Source organism: Zalophus californianus, chromosome 9 (assembly GCF_009762305.2).
Source record: "Zalophus californianus isolate mZalCal1 chromosome 9, mZalCal1.pri.v2, whole genome shotgun sequence".
Lineage (NCBI taxonomy): Eukaryota > Metazoa > Chordata > Mammalia > Carnivora > Otariidae > Zalophus > Zalophus californianus.
In genome coordinates, this window is record NC_045603.1 from 34,757,404 (window position 1) to 34,779,926 (window position 22,523).

A 22,523-nucleotide genomic window follows, 5' to 3' on the forward strand; every position below is an offset into this window, starting at 1 on the left:
TTTTTTTATATACTCTTACAATTCATATCATCAATGTTTTAGTTCTGCTTGGCTTACTACATCTATCTTTGAGCAATATGGTCCTTGAAGAGAGGAATTTTTCTCCAGTTATACCAGATTTCATTCCATCACAGTCAAGGATTCACTCTCATTTTCCATAAGAGCTTCCTTTCTCTGCATCTTTTGGTGAATTGCCTCTTAAAGGATAGTGACTCCAGAAAGATGTTCATGGGTTCATGACATCTGATAGGTTAATCCTTGGTGGCCCTAACTTTATTATTATCAACTAATTCCATAACTCTGAACAGGCAATATGGGATTTCCTGAGGTTTTCTCACCCTAGCTTCTAGAAAGCAGAATGTTTAGGTAGCATCTTCCTATGTAAACACTCCCCACTCAGCAACTTTAAGCTATGGGATATAAGTTCTTTATATATTTTGGATATAACCTTCTGTCAGATAGGTCACTGGCAAATATCTTCTCCCACTCCATAGGTTCCCTTTTAGTTTTGTTGATTTTTTTTTCCTTCGTTGTGCAGAAACTTTTTATTTTGATGAAGTGCCAATCATTTATTTTTGCTTTTGTTTCCCTTGCCAAAGGAGATATATCTAGAAAGAAGTTGCTATGGCCAGTGTCAAAGAGGTTGCTGCCTATGTTCTCTTCTCGGATTCTTATGGTTTCAGGTTTCACATTTAGGTTTTTAATCCATTTTGAGTTTATTTTTGCGTATGGTGTAAGAAAGTGGTACAGTTTCATTCTTTTGCATGTTGCTTTCCAGTTTTCCCAACACCATTTGCTGAAGAAACCTTATTTTTCCTGAACATATAAAACTGAACACACCAAATCCAAATAATCCAATTAAAAAATGGGAAGAAGACATGGATAGACATTTCTCCAAAGAAGATATACAAATGGCCAACACACACATGAAAAGATGCTCAACATCACTAATCATCAGGGAAATACAATTCAAAACTACAATGAAAAATCACCTCACGCCTGTCAGACTGGCTAAAATCAACAACACAAGAAACAACAGGTGCTGGTGAGGATGTGGAGAAAGGGGAACTCTCTTGCATTGTTGGTTGGAAAGCAAACTTGTGCAGCCGCTCTAGAAAACAGTACGAAGTTTGCTCAAAAATTTAAAAATAGAACTACCCTACAATCCAGCAGTTGTACTACTAGGTATTTACCCAAAGAGTTTATAGAATTATCCACAATAGCCAGAATATGGAAACAGCCCAAGTGCCCATCTACTGATGAATGGATAAAGAAGAAAAGAAGAGGTGGTGTACACACACACACACACACACACACACACACACACACACGCACACACAGGAATATTACTCAGCCACAAAAAGAATGGAATCTTGCCATTTGCGATGAGGTGAATAGAGCTAGTGAGTATTATGCTAAGCAAAACAAGCCAGAGAAAGACAAAGACCATACAATTTCACTCATATGTGGAATTTAAGAAACAAAACAAATGAGCAAAGAGGAAAAAAAGAGAGAGAGAGAGGCAAACCAAGAAACACATTCTTTTCTATAGAGTGTAAACCGATGGTTATCAGAGAAGAGGTGGGGAAGGGGATGGGTTAAATAGGTGATGGGGATTAAGGAGGGCACTTGTGATGAGCACCAGGTCTTGTTTGGAAGTGCTGAATCACTATATTGTATACCTGAAACTACAGTATGTTAACTAACTGGAATTTAAATAAAAACTTAATAAAAAAATTTAAAACATTTCTCAAAAGCATCAAAGTTCAGAAAATAAAAATTAGTAGGCAAAGATTGAAAAATCCCCTTATATTTCCAATACTCAAGATGTTAGAATCCACAAATAACAACCAAGAAAAGGAGTACCACCAAAGGGAGATTTCACCAGGGCAAATCAATTATCAGCTAATAAGAACTTAGAAAAAAATGGTCACATCTTTGCTGAGTACATTCTCATGTACTGCTAGTGCATATATTATTTGCTAGTATCCTTTAGGTAATAAACATGGCATTCAGAGATTTTCTTAATCTATAGTTATTTCCCCCAACAAACGGTGATGCCTGCTCCTACTTTGCCACATGAAAACTGACTTTCTTTCTACATCAGTGTGCCAGACCATGGGGATGAAGCACAATTAATCTAGTCCAATACTGATTCTTTATCCCTTGTTCTCAGTCTCTGTCCTGCAATTAAGTGTTCTCATGTGATTCAGTTCTGGCCAATGAGTCATGAGAATTGGTGGTCTCTTGGAGAGATTATTTCCTCCATGACCAAAGGACAAAGATATATTAAGAAATCTCTTTTCACTCTGGTTACCTCTTACACTTTCTGTCTTTGAATAAAATTGTATAAGGAAATGAAGCTTGGAGTTTTTGCAGTCTCCTGGCAATCATCAGAGAAAGATTAAGAGAACTGAAAAAATGGCAGAGAGGCTTCATGTCACTTAATTGCTAAATTACCTTCCTCTAGACTACTTTTTACATGAGGTACTTAAATAATATTATATTTACTGTCTTAGGGATATAACATACATTATGATGAAGAGAAAAAAACCCTAGAGATACCTGATAACACAGTAATAGGTGCCTTAACATAATAGAATGGATCTTATTTCATTAAAATGGAGTTAAAAACTTTTAATGGAGGAGTGGTTATGATATATTGTTATGGGAAGAATACAGAATGCATAATTTTATAGGAATATTATTCTAACCATGTGAAAACCAAAAACAAAAAAATCAGAAAGGAAATATGGTTGTAGATAGTGGAATTATAAGGGACTCTCTCAGTTTCTTTCATTCCTGTAATTCCCAATGTCTTGTTTATGAGTGTACGTTATATTTTATAATCAGCAAAATAAGACAAAGGTCATTGCTATCAATGTGAATGTCGTGTTGGAACATTTAGTTTGCCACACATAAGTGAAAATCCCTAAAAGTATTTCAGTCTATTACCACAACTGGTAATTATAATATTGTATATAGTGCAGTTGCTTAGAAGAACTTTAGTCAGATTTGGAGTTAGCTTTTTAAGAGAGCAGAAAAAAATGTGTTATTTTATTTAAAAAAAAGAAGCTAAGTTTCTAGCTTAAAAATATTCATTAATATATAAAATCGGCATATAGGCAACAGATTATTTACCTATGGATGTTAAATACATGATATAATACGTGATTAATCACAAACCTCTCTGAAATATGGTATTAAGAAATAGGATGAACAGCTATACTCTAAGTCTACACTCATTAGACTTTCATTTAAAGGGAATGTTTTCTTTTAAAATACTATAATTAAGTTCAGTTTTAATTATACCATTTAGCATAGATGTCTCTAGAATGCTTTTTAAGGCAACTGTTCATTATAAATGTTTTCTCAGACATTTAATATGTATTTTATGTTTCTTTCACTTTGTTTTCCATATCATAATATCATTCGTTGTTGAGATCAGAGCATAACTTCTAAAGATTTCAGTCACCAGTTCGAGAAAAACCATTACTGCACTTGATATTTGAAAGTGCACCAACTCTGAAAGTGAGATGCTCTGGGGGAGTATTAAATGTTTGGTACCGTACAAGAAGCTGACATCATCTTGGGGATGTTGCCAGAAGATATTTGAAGTGTCAAGTGCTAAAGAATTTTAGTGTCTGCTGACAGTCTCTGATTTCTCTTATTCTGGCAAGTGTATGAAAAGACAGAGTAAAAAGAGTACATATATTTAGAGTTTCAAAAATGCTTTTCCAATATAGTTAATGATTGCAATAGCTAATACTCATTTGTATTTACTATAGATATCATTCCAAAACACAAGAATTACTCCAAAAGTCAATGTGTAATAAATGGCTTGTAATTTTAATAATGCATAAAACAATTTTGAACTGAAAGAAATCTTTGGAGCTCATCTAACCTTAAACTCGAGTTTACAAATGAAGACACTGAAGCCAATATTCTTAGTCACTTATCCAAAAATCTAATACATCTTGTCTACTAATCTTTGCAATATGTCACAATCATAAATTTTGGCCCTATTCTGATCTTTTTCACCAAAATTATTGTTTTCACAGTTCATTAGAAACCAATAAATGAACAGCCAAATACCAATGATGAAAACCCAACTATGGAGTTGCCTTATAATTCTAATGTATATCCCTGTTTTAGTAAAAAGAATAAATTTTAACACAATCTTAGCTCATTATATAAAAGTACATTTCCAAGTTCACTGTGTGGTAGAAATGCTTTTATATTTATTTCTGTTTCCTTTTGCAAAAGTAAAGTATCTCTTGCTTAATGTAAATGTTTTTCCTTTGTTACTATGTTTCTGATTTTGTATATCCAATGTCTTTGTAAATACAGATACATAAAAAAGAAAAGGAAAACTAACCATTGTCATTCAAGAAGATGAACTGGATTATAGTTTGTCATTGTTTTTTTTATATACCTGGTCTTGTGCAAGACCGAATCCTATCTTTGTTTTTAATAACTGTGTAGCAAGAATTCTTAATTAAGTTCTTTTCAATAATATTACATCTACTTTCAAGTTTTTAATTGCTTAGAGATGGCTCTGCAAAACGGCTTGTAAAAGAAGACACGGAACTGAAAAACAAACATTTAAGATAAAAGCGACACAGTTAACTGTGTCTGAAGTACTGACTAAAAAATCTGTAAAGCTAAGTACATATATATCTCTTTTCTTCATAAAACATAGTAGCAATTCAAATCTAAAGATATTATCACTTACAATATTACTATAGACAATTTAGTCTGGAAAAAAACCCACAATCAGTAAACTGAAAAACTGTAAAAATCAGACATTAATTTTTGTCATGTAGTCAATAACACTGTTAAATGACTAGATTTTCAATCAAGTATTTTGGTGTTATTTATAGATGTAAAATAAAGGCTTACTTTATTTTAATATATATGGATAAAGTAACTTCTTAAGTCAAATTAGTTAAAATAGTACTCGGGCCTTGAAATAGTCAAGAATTTTATTTTTATGGATATTTACATATGTGTATAATTTTACAATGACTCAAGCTTTAACCTTTGTGAGCTTGACCTTCTCAGATTCCAGTCATTAATGTATAATCTGGAATGCCTTGTTGCATTTTTTTTTTTACAATTTCTAAATTTATTTAATTTGAACCATAGGGGATTGGTGAACAAATACTCTTCAAAGTAATATTTTGTCACATGATATATGAGTATATCAAATGGAGCCCTAAATTTCTCAACAACAAGTGAATTTGTCTGTGCTGAATCTGTTTCATTATACTGTTATAATTTCAGAAGGAGTTTACAGGAATGGCCCTGAAAACTATAAATGACATACACACACACACACACACACACACACACACACACTTAAAAATGGAGTAAATTTTATTTAAATGGGAAAAAAACAAGATTTATTTCTCTGTAGAATAATGCAAGACATTTCCTTTCCATCACATGTTTTGAAAATAGCTGTTTTTTAATTGTGTTTCTGAAGGAATTCTCCTCATCTAGTTAATTAACACATTCATCAACTCACTTTGTGTGTGTGTGTGTGTGTGTGTAAACATTTACATTAAGTTCTAATCTCTTAGAAAATTTCAATTATACAATCTAGTATTATCAACTATAGTCATCATGTTTTACATTAGACTCTCAGACCTTTTTCATCTTCTATCTGTAAATAGCTGTTTTTAGTAGAGCTTTGTTCATTGTATTTTAACATAGATTTTATTTTTAATTTTCTGGCCACTTTTTATTTATCTTTACTACCGGTGAGAGACTTTGGCCAGAAAATAATTGCTGTGCAAATGAACTAAAAATGTATTAGAGACCTTCTCTACAACATAGTGCCTATAGATAACAATACAGTATCATGCTCTTCAAAATTTGTTATACAGGTAGATCACATGTTAAATGTTCTAACCACAAAAAACAAAAACAAAACAAAGGGACACATGGAAACTTTAAGGGGTGTTGGACATATTTATAACCTTGATTGTGGTGATGTTTTCACATGTGTTTGCATATGTCCCAACTATTCAATTAATATTAATTAATTATACAATTAATTAATTAATACAATAAACAATTAAACTATATAATTAATATTAATTAATATACATTAAATGTCTTTTTGCATATCAATTATATATCAATAAAGCTGTTAAAAAGAAGGATTAGATTTTTATCCCCTACATTTTCTTGACTGATATCTGAATGCTCCATTGGAATTTTAATCAACAAAAGCCAAAACATGTCCAAAATTGGGTTTTTGTTATGTAACAACTCGAACTTGCTAGGTAGGTAGATCTTGCTACAGTACAAAAAAATCCCTCAATCTCCATGCTTTAAAAAGCAAGGATTCTCACTTGTGGGTTAAAGGAGTTTGCTCCACATTGTCTCCCTAGGAACCAGGACTCCACTATTTGGGTCATTGTCAAATCCCATGCCAGATGGACAATTGTGCACTTATGTGACACATGTCACATCACTAATATTTTTTTGGCCAAAGAAAGTCCCTTAGCCATACCTATCTTCAAAGAGACGTGTAATTCCATTAAATATGTAGAAGGAACAGTTCTTCTTTTACTTTTACTAAATAAAATAAAGTGATATCTCTAAAAGAAAATCAAGGCATTTAAAGTTAGCATACTGTCTTTAAGGAAAGCTTAGTAAAATGTTGAAAAATCTAAGGTCAGAGAAGTATGAATTTAAATGCTTATGCTTTTGATTATCTGTGTGTGTGTTTCAGAAAATCATTCAATGTCTCTAAATCTGTCTCCATATCTAAAATATGTGTTAATACTTTACTGCTTTGTACATGATTACAAAAATTAAATACGACAATCTATGAAAAATGCATGACACACAGTAGTCTATATGTTACAACATAATGATAATGCATAGTAGGTACTAAAATGGCAATTACTTTTATTTAGTTATCATTACTACAATAATAACTATATTTTATCTGAAATTCACCAAGGAGTATATAGTAAGTCCAGGGTTCATAGTTTAGATTATTCAGGGCTACAACATAGTAAATTGGGCAGTTTAATTCAAGAAGTATTTCTCTTTAGTTGTTATTATATAGAGGATTGTGTTAGATACAGAGAATACAAAGATAAGTGAGATTTAGTGTTATACATAATTTCAAGTAAATTTTTAAGGTAACATTATTAAATGTTCTGCTAAGGAGTTACATAAAAGCTACAAAAAAAGAGGAACAGGGGAGGTAACCAATTTGGTTACTTGAAGAAAGAATTAGTAAATGGAGAAAAACTTGGAGCAAAATATAAGGCAGCGGATCAAGACAGATGGATATATTTATGGTCATAATATGTGCATCTATTACCTATTTCCCTTTCTTTGGATTTCCAGCTAGTATGATGCATAAAAGACTGTGATTATAAACTATGATAATAGTATAACTATCAAATCTCAGTAAATACAGGACATATTTGGCACTTCATAAAAAGACAGAAAAGGAAAGATTTTGAAAATAAAATTTGTTAATTTTGTAGAAAAGTATTCATTTAATTTGGAGTTGAAAGAATCAATATCATCCTATTTCTACTCAAGCTAATTCCAATGTCATATTCATTTATTAAAACTATATTATTACATTTAATTTTATGTAGATTTATATTATACAATAGTAATGTGAGCTCCTCTACCTACTAAAAAGATTTATTCTCTAGACAATAGGGTTTTCTTCAATTAGTCATCACTGTGCTGGGAACAGCATTGGTGTTAAATATCAGAGGTGGTCATATATCCAATTCTTTCTTTTTTTTTTAAGATTTTATTTACTTATTTGACAGAGAGAGAGAGAGACAGCGAGACAGGGAACACAAGCAGGGGGAGTGGGAGAAGAAAAGCAGGCTTCCTGCTGAGCAGGGAGCCTGATGCGGGGCTCGATCCCAGGACCCCAGGATCATGACCTGAGCTGAAGGCAGTCGCTTAACTGACTGAGCCACACAGTCACCCCCATATATCCAATTCTTATTACTATTTCTTGCTGAGAAAAAGAGTGACAATCATAAACATGGAAAAACTATGGATGAATGGACTTGGGGATTTTGATTTGACAAAACATCCCCAAATTATTTTGAGTGTTTTGGTCTAAGAAAAATATTTTGTCAAGCAACATTTCTTATCGCTTTACCTTGTTAAATAAAATTTAAAACATATGGCCATAATTACTCACATACATCTTAGCAAAACTTTGGTATTAAAAAAGTTTTTGAATTCTGTGTAGATTTATGAGTTACATCCTTTTACGAAGGTTTTTATAACATTTTAACTGGGAATTGGGATTTAAATAATGAGAGACTTTAAGCTATTTAGAATCTCTTGAAGTCCAGTAAGATGGGGAATGATATGCTCATCAACTAATATATCAGTGGATTTACATATGGACAAGACAGATGGATATATCTATGGTCATAATATGTGCATCTGATTCATAAGCCTGTCTGGCAGAACGTAAAGAAAATTGAAACTATAGTCACAAGACAAAAGTTGAAATCCAGACTCTGCTTTTTAATTCTCTAAGCTTTAGTTTTCTCCTCTATATAATAGAGACATTGATTTCTATTCCACAGAATTGGAAATCCACAGAATTGTTTTGAACATTAAGTTAGTAAACTACATTACAATAATACGTGATGCCTTGTACAGGGAAAGCATATATGAAGTTCTCTTTGAATAAAAAGACATACTGTGGAATTTTGTGGGTTAAAACTTGATATTATACACCAGAAATCCTATATTTCAGTATTTCTATGTATTGTTTAACTATCTATCCATCTATTTATCTATCCTGTCTTGTACTAAGATTTCCAGAGCTCATTCTGTTGATAGTTTTATATATTCCTGAGATGGACAGCACCACGGCCAGTGAAATTCTTATATATAAATGGACTGGCTGTGTTGTTATTCAGTGCTTCCCTCCTCCTCCCTTTTAAATACCTTTATGTCAGGCAGAAAACCATGTCCCCTTTACCAATGCCAGAGATGGATTCTCCAATTACATGGGAATAGCAAAAGCCATCCCATCCCAATGCTAGCCACTGGAAATTGAAGTCCAAATACTTTTGTCCACTGCACCTTGGTATCTGAGTCACCAAAGAAAACACAACACAGTCAACACTAAATGGAACAATACTTTTACTCACATTGAAAAGAGACAGAACAAGATCAACTTCAATGGTGTGTTTAAGTCCCTCATCATTAATGAGTGTTCCTGGCAGCTGATGTGGGGCAATTGGCCTATCTGCATTACTCTCATGCCCCTGCAGAAGGACCTGACCCTACTTCTGTGGAGGATGTAACACTGAAAGCTGGGGCATACCTGATGTCCACTGACATACACACAGGTAGGACAAAGAAACACCCATTGACCATGAAATCAGAAAAAGATATTCCAGCATAAGGTACAGGTCCAGTACAGGCTGTGTGAGCTCTTTATGTGGTAAGAAAGTGCTTGGTAAGAAAGTGCTCAGGCCCCAAATCGATTGTTATGTGGCTGAATGAATATCAATGAACTGTGCACACGAGACTACCTTTCCCAACATTTAAAATTGGATTTTGGTCAATAAAGGATGCAGTAATACATGAATAGAAAATTTAAAAAAAAACAGGTTTATCACTTAGATGAAAACTATATATATATATATATATATATATATATATATATATAACCTGATAAATTTGGACAATCAGGGATTTGTATGTGTCTTTTTGAATATGTATTTTAAAAACATTTTTACAAATTTGAGAATGTGGCATATATAAAATTTAAACTGCAATTTAGAGGACAAGTAAATACCCCTTTAATTTTAGGGAGCACATTTCTCTGCTAAGTGATTTAACCTGAACAAATTTTAACATCCTCTTTTATATCTTTTTCATGCATGTAAGTCCTCCAACATCAGTGAACTCCCATTGACTTCAATATGCACAATTTAATTGAAACCTCTGAATGCCCAACCTCTACTAACATAAATTGAAGAAAAAAAATAATTAGTTTCAGTGGGAGTTATATGAATGTACAGATTGCAGATTGGAGCCAAATCAGAGTCATTATTCATTTTCACAGTTTTGATTGTCTTCCAAGTTAGAATCAAGGTCTTATTTTTAAAACAAAACAAGAAAAATAGGATACCCATTCTTACTCTGTATATGTTAGGGATGAGATAAAGAGCCTGCCTTGTCTCCCTTTCAACTTGTGTCTGTTTTTTTAACAGATCATGAAGAAACAGTATACAATATATGAAGTCTGATCTTACCCTGAGGAGAATCTCTGGATAAAATACATTTCTTAGAGGATTTTCTCATTTTTCTTTTCTAATGATATTGTAAGTGAAGTTAGTAGCTTTACTGAAGCCTTTTATTTAGAATGGAGATTAAACATGAAGCCAATCAGATACCATGAACCATGCAACTAAATTGAATTGATATATTTTATTGAGCAAACTAATATTTAAGTTAAATTTTATTAAGATATCATTTATGTTCATTTTAAAAATCAGAGAAACTTGCACTAATAATCCCAAGTGTTCTTTTTGAGATTTGACGAAATACATTTTTTCAAAAGGTGTCATTATCTTTGTCATAAGTAAAATGGCCAAATATAGGAAAAAGCTAGAGAAAAATTTCAAGTCTTAAAATCTTATTAATACAATTTATAAAAGTAAAAGCCCTGAAAAAATTTAAGCCTTGGCATATTTACACACAATATTGTCTTTAAAAAATGCTATTGATTTTCTTTTAAATTTTGACATATTTGCTTTAGGTTATTACTTTAAAATACACATCTTAGAATAAAATACGTGGAGAAAACCTTAGATAAAACATAAAATGCTATCCTACATCAAACAACTTTATTAGTTATGCAACTCAAAGTACATTTGTCAAATAAAACATGCTTGGCTTGGCTAATGGTTAGGAACCAAGTCATTTATAAAATAAAAATGGCATAACATTATTTCTGGATGACTACTTTAACCAAAAGAACTAAAAGTATTACTGAGAAGTTGATGGGATTTTAAAGCAGTTAAATAAATAATGAAGTAGAAAAATGATGATAAATTGGCAACATAATAGAAAGAGTAATGTTATTTTCTGATTAATATATCATAACTGCATATGTATTACAGTAAATAGTAATGGGCACTGTTTTGAAATTTTTCATATTGTTATTGTGCTTATGACACAATATATTAAAGCACTTATTTCTTCCCAATACTACCTTTTTTCTCCTCAAAATGAAAACTAGTATTTCTCTGAGAGCTATGTGTTGAGAATTTTTCATTTATTTTGATGGGACATATATGTCTCTATCCTGAACATTTTCTTCCCTATAAAAACAAACACCTGTAATAGAATTAGCCCATAATGTGCTATAGGGAAGGTTTCACAATTATTTTAAAACTTTCATAGTTACCTTTATTCTGTTGCATCAATCCTAATTACTGCAAATCCTTGTACAGATATCATTTCCAGCTAGTAAATCATGGGAATACATTCTTTCTTAAAAATCAAAGGATTGGAACCAAGTGTAATGATCTTGTATGTTCAAAAATTTATGCTATAACCGTTAGCTATACTAACTTCAGGCCAGTGGCCCTGAAACCTAAAACTAGCTCTACATCCCAAATAAAAGTCTGTTGGCACAAGATAAATAATTCCCCTGAGGACACAATTTCTTCAGAAGATGCAGTTTGTCTTAAGTATATGCTGATAATTCAAAAAAACTGTAACACATCTGCTTAGTTCTTTCCAAAGTAACTAACTACAAACAGAAGTTAGAGCAGAACATTTTGTACAATTGTGAAAAAAGACCCATAATTCACATGGGTTGAGTTTATGTGGTCTACTCACAGTTTTCATGAAGACCCAACAAATAATTTAGCTAACTTATAAAACAATTTATTACTAACTTTGTTTCAACTTTTTTTATAAAATGAAAGGAAAGGAATAGTGTTTTGTACAGAACCAGATCTTGAATTGCTATATAAACATAGGTTGAAGGTAGATAAAATTCTCATCCCCAAAGCCAAAAGTCTGGCCAGAGAAATAAATGGTAAAAACAAGCCCGGATCCTAAGTTTATTGTTGGAATTGCAACAATGAGTACTCCTCTCTTATCAGGGTCTGGCTCTATATATGAGAATTTCTTAGTAGAGGGAGGTAAGAAAAAACATTTCTTTCCTTCAAGTTTTATGAGAGAGTTTATAAAAGTATTAAAAGGCTGGTTTCTTGCTTCCTTAAATAATATTGCTCATAGCACTGATTGCTGCCAAAAGTCTACTGTTGACTCTCAAGAAACAGTAAAATTAAGCCCTTATCTCTTTACACCAGAAGTCTTCTTCCCAGTGTTTTTACTTAGAAGTCATAAGCTTATGTGTTTTGGCCTCGACTAGCTGTGAAAATCTCTTACAATCTTCAACCATTGGCTCTGATGCATATTTATACACTAGCCACATTTGTTTAGATTTACCACTGAGTCTGATGAAATAATTTTGTGCTAATATTTCTTTGTTTTGTTTTGAGTGATGAAGTCAATAATCAAACATAGATTAGTGTTAAAATTGGAATCCTGTAAGGTAAAGTTTTCCTGAGTGCAGTGTGATATGAGATATTTCCCATGATACCAAAGAATCAACTACTAGGCTGCCAACTGGAACATATAATGAAGGCTGCAAAAGACACAGTATTTGTGGTATTTCTATCATTTAGCATTGCCATATCAGGTCGTGAGTCTGAATTGGTTGCAGTGCCTATTGAGACTACCTAAACTCTAGATAACTGGAAGGAGGTGATGTGGAGGATTTTAACTCAGTTTGAATCAAATTAAAACTGACTCATTTCTAGGCCAGACTATAATTCTAGATTCCTGAAATGTTGAAACTGGAGAATACATCAACTATCAGTTAATTCTGCTATTTCCAAATTTGGATTGGTATTAGAATCACTTAGGGAGATTTATTATAATCATCATCATCATCATCATCATCATCATCATCATCATCATTATTTTTAGAGATCTTGTGGACATGATTCAATTAACATTTTTTGTTGCCTGGTGTTGTTGAATGAAAAACATCCCCAAGTTCAGAGGATTAAAATAACTTCAATTATTATATTGCATAATAGTATTTGTTGGCTGGGGCTCAGCGGGGTGTTTTTGTTTGTTTGTTAGTTTACCCTGCTAGTCTCACTTATGGCTTCTCATTAGCAGCATGTAATTGGGATAATGGCTGGAGCTGGCCCGTTCAAATGGTCTCTCTCCATAGGGACTTTTCAACACAGAGTCACCAAGAATGGGACCTGGAAATCTGTATGTTACTTAAAAAGACATTTTCATAAGTGATTTTGAATCAGTGAAGAAATGAATAAGGAAATGAGAACATGTATCCAGACAGGCTCAATATCATGTAGAAGGCACCAGAGCTAGTTAATGATGAGGCTAAATCTAGAACTCAGATCTTTGGATATTTTGGGCCTGACCTTGTTTCTCCGTATTATTCCATATTTTTATGTTGCATATAGACTAGTGAGGGCTTACTATACTGAGTAATACCATAGGACCATGCATGGCACCATACACTGATATGCCATAATTTTAAATCTATTGTAGAATTATAGATTTTTTTGATGGATAATAAATTTCTAAGTTCATGACTGTGTATGTATTTGTGTGTGTGTGTGTGTGTGTGTGTGTGTGTGTGTATGTGTGAGACTGTGTTTGTGAACACCTACCTGAAGATCCAGAAAATGCTTTCATTCTTTGGATATGATTCAATGTTGAGTTCCAGTCCATTGGTGTTGGTTGGGATCTTTAGTTTCTCTGTGCCTTCTCCTTCAGCAATCATTTTGGGCCATACATTCATATTTTCACTTGCATTCTTTTAAGGTTAGAACCTATACCATTAGCAACAATTCAGAAATCTCAATGCCCCAAATGTAGGCCTACCCTAGCAAGAGGATTTTCCTCAACCCATGATGAAGTCCTGCCTAGAGTCCTGTCCCATGTCCAAAGAATGACTTTTTCACAGTAAGATTTACAATGACAGTATTCTTTGTCTTTATGAGAAATCAGACCAATACCTTCAAATGCATGGGCATCCTTTGCTCGCCTCTCTCAAACACCAGAACACAACTATCCAACATCTAAGCTACTAATAACAAATTAAACAATCCCATTTACTCATGTTTCATAAATTTTCCTTAATGTCAAGGTGAAGTCTAGATCACCACCTCCAGTTTATCTCTAAACCATTCCTTGAAAAAGACCAGGAAATTAAACACACAAGAACCAAAAATAATACTGGTATAAAGAAGCCTAACTCAAGATTAAGACAAATAAGCAATTCTAAAAAAAGAAATACTTTATTTAGAATAACTCTGCCCATCAGAAACAAGTATTTTTGCTGTTAAGCAGACTAATTTAGCATATTAGATGGAAAAGCCCCAAATATTGCCAATAGAAGAGGCTTCTACTCCTCACACCTAGCCAGCTTTCCTTTCCTTCCAGGCACATGGGCACATTACAATTCCTGTTCTTCCGACTTAGGCAGAGCCAAGTGCCTCATTTTAGCCAATGCATTGTAGGAAGATACAGAACAAGTGTAAGACTTCACTGACTTTTTCCTATCCCAGAACAACCATATCAACTTTTTATTGAGATAGAACAAAACTGGTATAGTCTGGATCACTGAATAATACAATGGAATATAGTTTCCCTGGAGCATCTCCCAGACTTCAAATACTGATGAGAAATAAAAAATTTCCGTTTTTGTGTTGCTGAGATTTTGATGAGTTTTATTTGTTTGTTTTGCCTGTAATATATCCTAACCTACTCCAACTAAGGAAAGCCCATTGTAGAAGAGTTTGGCTTTTCCTTCCCAAACTTAAATAATAATTACAACGGTTTGTCTAGTGGCTGTTCTTAAAAGTAAACTGAGTTCTTCTTTGGTATCCCAAAACATGTTCTACGGCTGCTATCATAACACTTACATTGCTCTAGGGTGGAGAAGGACATAAAGGGAATGATGGGGGCTATTAGTAATAGTTTGTTTCATGATCTGGGTCTTGTTCACAGATGTGTGTATACATTGTAAAGTTCATCAATGCTGGCTACACATGTTGTTCATTAAAAAGTTGTCAATCTGTATACTTAAAATTTGTATCCTTTTCTAAATAAATCTTTTACTTTATTAAAAGGTTTACCAACAAATAACTTTTAAAACCATACAAATATAACATTGTTTTGCTTATATTTGCTTCAAAGCTGCCTCCCAAAATTATAGAATTTTTGAGGTTTCAAATATTAGATTATTCTCTTTAAATCCCCAAATCCTAGGGTTCAATTTATCCCTGCAAAGATTAATAATTTTTCTTAGGGATACTGGAGGAAAAAAAAAGTGGGGAATACCCCTGTGTCACATATAAACTGGAAAAATTGAGAATTCCTTAAGACCTAAATAAAATCAGCTTGAACTTCCATTACATTCCCCAAGATTTCTGCAAATTCTTGGGAATAGTACATTTGTACCATCTGTAACTCTGGACTTCTGATCCCATACACTTTGTTTAAGTTATGGCTCCTATAACATGCTTTATGTGCCATTTCTCTTCAGAGATGAATTAAGTTAGGTATAGAACTCAGCCATTTGTTTAATTAAGAAACACCAACAACAATGAATTGTTTGAACATTACATCAAAAACTAATGATGTACTATACGCTGGCTAACTGAACATAAAAAAACACAAACAATGACATCATCATCAACAACAACAACAACAAAAACAACTAATACTCCAAATTCTCAGGAGACACCCAAGTGTGTAGAAAGTGCCTGAAGACTAGTGGACTAGCCTGAGAGTGAGAAACTCCTGGGGGCTACAGTCTTAGAGGAGCACAGACTTTTATGGATTTTACCTGCAGATACCCCAATATGGTCTCATGGATCTGAGAAAGATCTTCTGGCTCTGGCAGGGAGAAGGACCAAGAGTGTTTCTCATAACAAAGACCTAGGTGAAAAGATTTTACTTGAGCCTTATTCCAGCTGCAGAAGGGCATTTCTCCCTCTTTCTTAATACCCCCCACAGCCCCACCTTCCCTGTCCTACATAAGAGAAAAAATAAGCCATGTCAATGAGGAAGCACTTGTGAAATTCACAGCCTAGAGTCACAGGCCTATTACAAGTCTGAGATGTAATCATGAGGTTATAGGATGTTTCTCCTCTCCGACACCTTAGCACTACAACAACAGGGTTGCAGTATAACAACAGATTACATCTAAAAGAGCTGGGGGACACAGACTATGTATGAAGAGGAGTCCTTGGGGAAATCCAAAATAAAGAGGGGGTGCAAAAACAAGGAACATAAGGGATTTGAAGACTCTGGAAACTACAGCTACAGCAAACATTAAACCTCCCCAACTCCTAGCCAGATAGACAAGAAACTTCACAGTGAAATTCTCTTTCTCTCAGTTCTTTTTTATCTGGTTTGTCATGTCGGGTATTCAACAAAAGAATACAAGATATGTCAAAGGCAAAAAAAATCTGAATGAACAAAGTGAGCATCAGAACCAGACTCAGACATGAAACGGATGTTGGAATTATCAGACAGGGGATTTAAAATAACTATGATTAATAAGTGGAGGGTTCTAGAGCAAAAAGTAGACAATGTGCAAACACAGATAGGTACGTAAGCAAGAAGAAGAAAACTCTGAGAAAAATAAAAAAGAAAGCTAGAAATAAAAAATACTATAAGAGCAATTAAGAATGTTTGTTACGGGCTCAACAGTAAATGACAAGGAGAAAAAAAAAAAAGCGAGCTTAAAGAGAGGTCAGTAGGAAGTTCCCAAACTGAAATCCAAAGACCAAAAAAAAAAAAAAAAAAAAATGTAAAAACCAGGACAAGATCTTCAAAATGTGGCAGAATTTCAAAAGATGAAAATACACATAATTGGAAAACCAGAAGGAGAAGATAGATGGAAGGAAGCAGAAGAAATATTTGATGTATTAATGCCTGAGAACATAACAAATTAATTATAGACACCAAACCAGAGTTACAGCACACTCAGAAAACATCATACCGGATAAATACAAAACAAAAGAAGACAACAACAACAAAATTGCACTGAGGTATACCATATTCAACTGTGGGAGACATAAGACACAGCAAAAGAACGGGAAAGCAGCCTGAGGACAAACATAAGCCTCTGACCCCTGCGGGAGCAAGGAAAAGAATCACAATGGGTATTTAATAAAAAAACCCAAAGTCTGAAGAAAGTATGCAAAGGACAAAAAAAAGCACCAGTAACCTAGAATTCTATATTCAGGGAAATTATCCTTCAAAGGTGAAGGACAAAGACATTTTCTGAAAAACAAACAAACAAACAAACAAACAAACAAAAAAACACAACACAACAAAACAAAAAACACCTGAGGGAATTCATTACTACTAGACCTCCCCTGTAGGAAATCTTTAAAGCTCTTAGGCAGAAGGAAAATGATTTAGGACAGAAGCTCGTCTACAAAAAGAAAGAAAAAATAGAGAAGTAATAAACAGAGGTAAAATAAGATCTTTTATTTTTCTTATTCTTAATATATGTAAAAGATAAATGTTTATTTATTTACTAAAGATTTTACGTATTTATTTGAGAGAGAGAATGAGAGACAGCACGAGAGGAAGGTGGGTCCGAGGGAGAAGCAGACTCCCCGCGGAGCAGGAAGCCCGATGCAGGACTCGATCCCGGGACTCCAGGATCATGACCTGAGCCGAAGGCAGTCGCTCAACCGACTGAGCCACCCAGGCGCCCCAAAAGATAACTGTTTATTTAAACAAAACTAGTAGTACATCTAGACAGTGGAATGTTAAACACAGATTAATGTATTGGAATATTGTAGGATAGGAATAACAGAAGTGAATGACAGAAATGTTATAAGGGAAGGGAGGGGAGAAAGTAGGAATATTTTAAGTATCTGCTCTATTTGTGAAGTGATAGTGTTATTTGTAGTTAGGCTTAGAATATTTAAAGAATATATTTTGGAAGGAGATCAACGTAAGCCATAAACAGCAGAAGAAAAGAAATAATAAAACTTGAAACAGAAACCAGTGAGACTGAACACAGAAAAACATAGAGAAAATCAACAAAACCAAAGACTGGTTCTTTGAAAAGATCAATAAAACTGATGAATCTCTAGCCCAGATAACCAAGAAAAAAAGAGAGAGAGGGGAAAAAAAAAAAAGAAGAAATTACCAAAATCAGAAATACAAGAGGGTAATCACTACTAACCTTATAGATATTAAAAGGGTAATAAAATAGTTCTCTAAACAACTTTTGCCCATTAATTTGATAACTTAGATAAAATGAACCAATTACTTGAAAGACACAAAGTATCAAACTCATTCAAAGGGAAACAGGTCATTTGAATAGGCCTAAATCTATTGAATAAGTTGAATCAATAATTAATAACCTTCATATAAAGGAAGCATCAAACCTAAATTGTTTCCATAGTGAATTCTACCAAAATTTTAAGAAAGAAACAATACCAAGTTTCTGCAAACTTTTCCACAAAGTAGAAATGGTGGGAACATTTTTTTTAACTCAGTCTATGTGGTCAGAATTACCAGTATAATAAAACTAGATAAAGTCATTACAAGAAAGGAATTCTACACCTAATATAGCTCATAAACATAAGTGCAAAAATCCTGAACAAAATATTGACAAATCCAATCTAGTAATGTTTAACAAAAGTTATACACCAAGACCAAGTGGGATTTATTTCAGTTAAACAAGGCTGATTCAACATTCAAACATCAGTGTTATCTATCACATCAAGAGGCTGAAAAATAAGAACCATGCAATCATAACAATCACTGTGGAAAAAGTATTTGACAAAACCCAACACCATTTATGATAAAAATTCTCAGCTAACTTCTATTAGAGGGGGACTTTCTCAATTCGATAAGGAGTATCTATCAAACAAAAACCTATTGCTAACTTTATACTTGATAATGAGAAATTGGACATTTTCCCTTTATGACTGGGAACAAAGCAAGAATATCTGTTTCATTGCACCCATTCAGCATTACACCTAAAACTAATGTAACATTATGTGTCAACTATACTTCAATTGAAAAAATTAAAAATCTTATGGCAGAGTCATAGCAAGTATAGTAAGACAATAAAAAATAACAAAATAAAATAAAATAAAATAAAATAAATAAAATAAAAGGTAGACTGGCAAGGAAAACAAAACGTATTAGCAGATCATAGGAGACATGATTGTCTCTGCAGAAAATACTGAAGAACTGACCAAAAACTAAACAAAAACAAAACAAAACAAAACAAAACCTCTGGAACTAATATGTGAGTATAGCAAAGTTGTAGGATATAAGGTTATTATATAATAAAAATAATATGTAATGTCAATCACTTTCCTATATGCCAGCAATAAACAATTAGAATTTGGAATTTTAAAAAAAGCACTATTTAACATAGATTTAAAAATAAAAAAAATACTTAGGTATAAATCGAACAAAATATGTGCAGGATTTGTGTGGAAATTTTAAAACTCTGATGAAATAAATAAAAGATCTAACTAAAAGGTAAGATATTCTGTGTTCATGGATTAAAAGACTTAATGATTGTTTAGATGTCAATATTCTCTAACTTTATCTAGGGATAAATGTAGTATCAATCAAAATCCCAGTGAGCTTTCTTGTTTATATTGACAGACTGACTCTAAAGTTTATGGTTAATGGCACAGACATAGAATAGTATACATGGTGCTGGAGAGGAAGATGCTCTAATCCACCTGATTTTGGGGCTTCTTATAAAATTACAGTAATTAAGATAATGTGGTATTGGTAAAAGTATATACATGTAGATTACAGAAAATAATAGAGAGCCCAGAAATAGACCAGAATAATATAGTCAATTAATCTTTGACAAGGGAGCTAAGGCAATATAAAGGAGAAAAGATACTCTTTTAACAAATGATGCTGGAAAAAGTAGATATCAATAGGCAAAACTTAGAAAAAGATACTTTAGACTTCAGTAAACTTAAAAACTTCTGCTTTGCCAAAGACACTATTAAGAGAAACAAAAGACAAGCCACAGACTGAGAGAAAGTAATTTGCAAAAGGCAAAGAACTTATATCCAAAATATACAAAGAACACTTGGGATTCAAAGTAAGAAAGCAAACAGCCTAAATGAAAAAAGTGGGCAAATGATCTGAAAAGACGCTTCCTCACGTGCTATATAAAGATGACAAAAAAGATGGGGCGCCTGGGTGGCTCAATCGTTAAGTGTCTGCTTTCGGCTCAGGTCATGATCCCGGGGTCCTGGGATTGAGCCCCGCATCGGGGCTCCCTGCTCAGCGAGATGCCTGTTTCTTCCTCTCCCATTCCCCCTGCTTGTGTTCCCTCTCTCGCTGTGTCTCTCTCTGTCAAATGAATAAATAAAAAATCTTTAAAAATCTCAAAAAAGCAGTGAAATGACACTCAGCATCTTTTGTCACCAGTAAATTGTAAATTAAAGCAATTAAAAATACCACCACAAAACTATACACGTAATCAAAATCCAGTAACACGTTAAAAACTCATTGCTGGCAAGGAAGCAAAACTACTGGAATTCTCATTCATTACCAGTGGAGATGCAACATGGTGCAGTCACTTCAGCAGACTTTTACAAAGCTACATGTAGTCTCACAATGAGATCTGGTTACTGTGTTCTAGGTGTACATCCGGCTCATTTGAAAACTGACACCCACATGAAAACCTGCAAATGAAGGTTTACAGCAGTTGTATTCACACTAAAAACGGGAACCAAACAATAGGTAAATGGATAAACAAACTGTGGTACATCTACATGATTGAATATTATTTGGCAATGAAAAAAAGAGCTATCCAGAACCAAAAAGACATGGATGAATTTTAAATGAAAATTGATATAGAAATAAGTCACTCTGAATGGTCTACATACTATATAATCCCAATGATAGGACACGTGGAAAAGATAAAATTATAGTAACCCTAAACATTTCAGTGGTTGTCAGAGGCTCGGAGAGAGGAGAGGAGTGCTAAATAGGTGAAGCACAGAGATTCTTTTTTTTTTTTTTGAGTAGTAAAAATATTCTGTATGATACTATAATGGTGAATTCATGACATGATCCATTTATTAACACCTATAGGACTTTATAACACAGATTTTCTTTTAGTTTAGTGAGGTATTATGCACATTCATATGTATATAAGTGTTCATGATTATTATACATCTTTTTTTTTTTTGAAAGGGAGGGAGGAGGGGGCGGCAGAAGGGGCAGAGGGAGAGGGAGAGAGAGAATCTTAAGCGGGCTCCACGCTGGGCTCAATCTCACAATCCTGATATCATGAGTCAAAAAAAAGAGTTGGACACTTAACCTACTGAGCCACCCAGGCACCCCATGATTATTATACATCTCATAAAACTGGGTTCTAGCTAATAATATTAAGATACTCTGACAAGTATTCAAGTCTGTAGTTCATAAAAACTGAGAGCTAAGCTTTCTGTTTGGTTTCACATTCAGTAATTTTATTAACTACTTAAACTAAGACAATAATACATCATTGTAGAAATTTAATGGGGTATAAATGTATTAGTTTCCTAATTGTTTTTAGTCAGTGTTAATATACAGTAACATAGATAATAAACACTATTCTTTGCTTAGCTGATACAGGTGATACTTTCAGTAACTGGCACTATTCTAATATTTACTGCTGTCTGCCACATCATTATGATAGAACTGTTTACCAAAATTCTACATCCTCTTATGTGATCATAGATTTCTGGTTATTATCTAACAATAATAGGTATTCCCTTTGATGTTACTAAGTAAACATCCATCACCAAGGTTGGGTGCACTACATAAAGCTCAATTTTAGAATTTTGTATGATCTAACTCCTTCTACTTTCTGTGTCTAAAATTACTAAATGTATGTAATTGTGACTGGATAATTTAATTTCAGTTAGCTACATATATCATATCAAAATAAGCCTTATACTGTAAAGTAAAAATAACAGTGTGAAATGGATCTAGATCTCTTAACTAGAATATTCTAAAATAGACTGCATAAAATCTACTGAAAATTTTAGGCACTGTTTTTTTAATGGCAATATCTGAATGTAAGTAACCAGTATCTAAATGAGTTTCACGTATGTGTTGTGATTGAAATTTTGTGCTCTGGCTCTGACTATGGCTGAGAACCAAGGCAGTTCAGCTGCTTTTTGCTCACACTTAGTTAACAAAAAATATGACAATTATTTTAAAACACAAGCATGGTCTCAATTAAAATTCAAAATCAGAATTCCAGTTGAAGACAGTAATAAAATGTCTGAACTCAGTCTGGGGTCAAAATCTTCTCTTCAATCTCTACCCTCCTGCAGACTTGAAGACTATGTTGTGTGGGAACGGTGGGGATAGTATTAACTTGTGTAAAATGGTGTTTGCGATTCTACAGGGTCAAT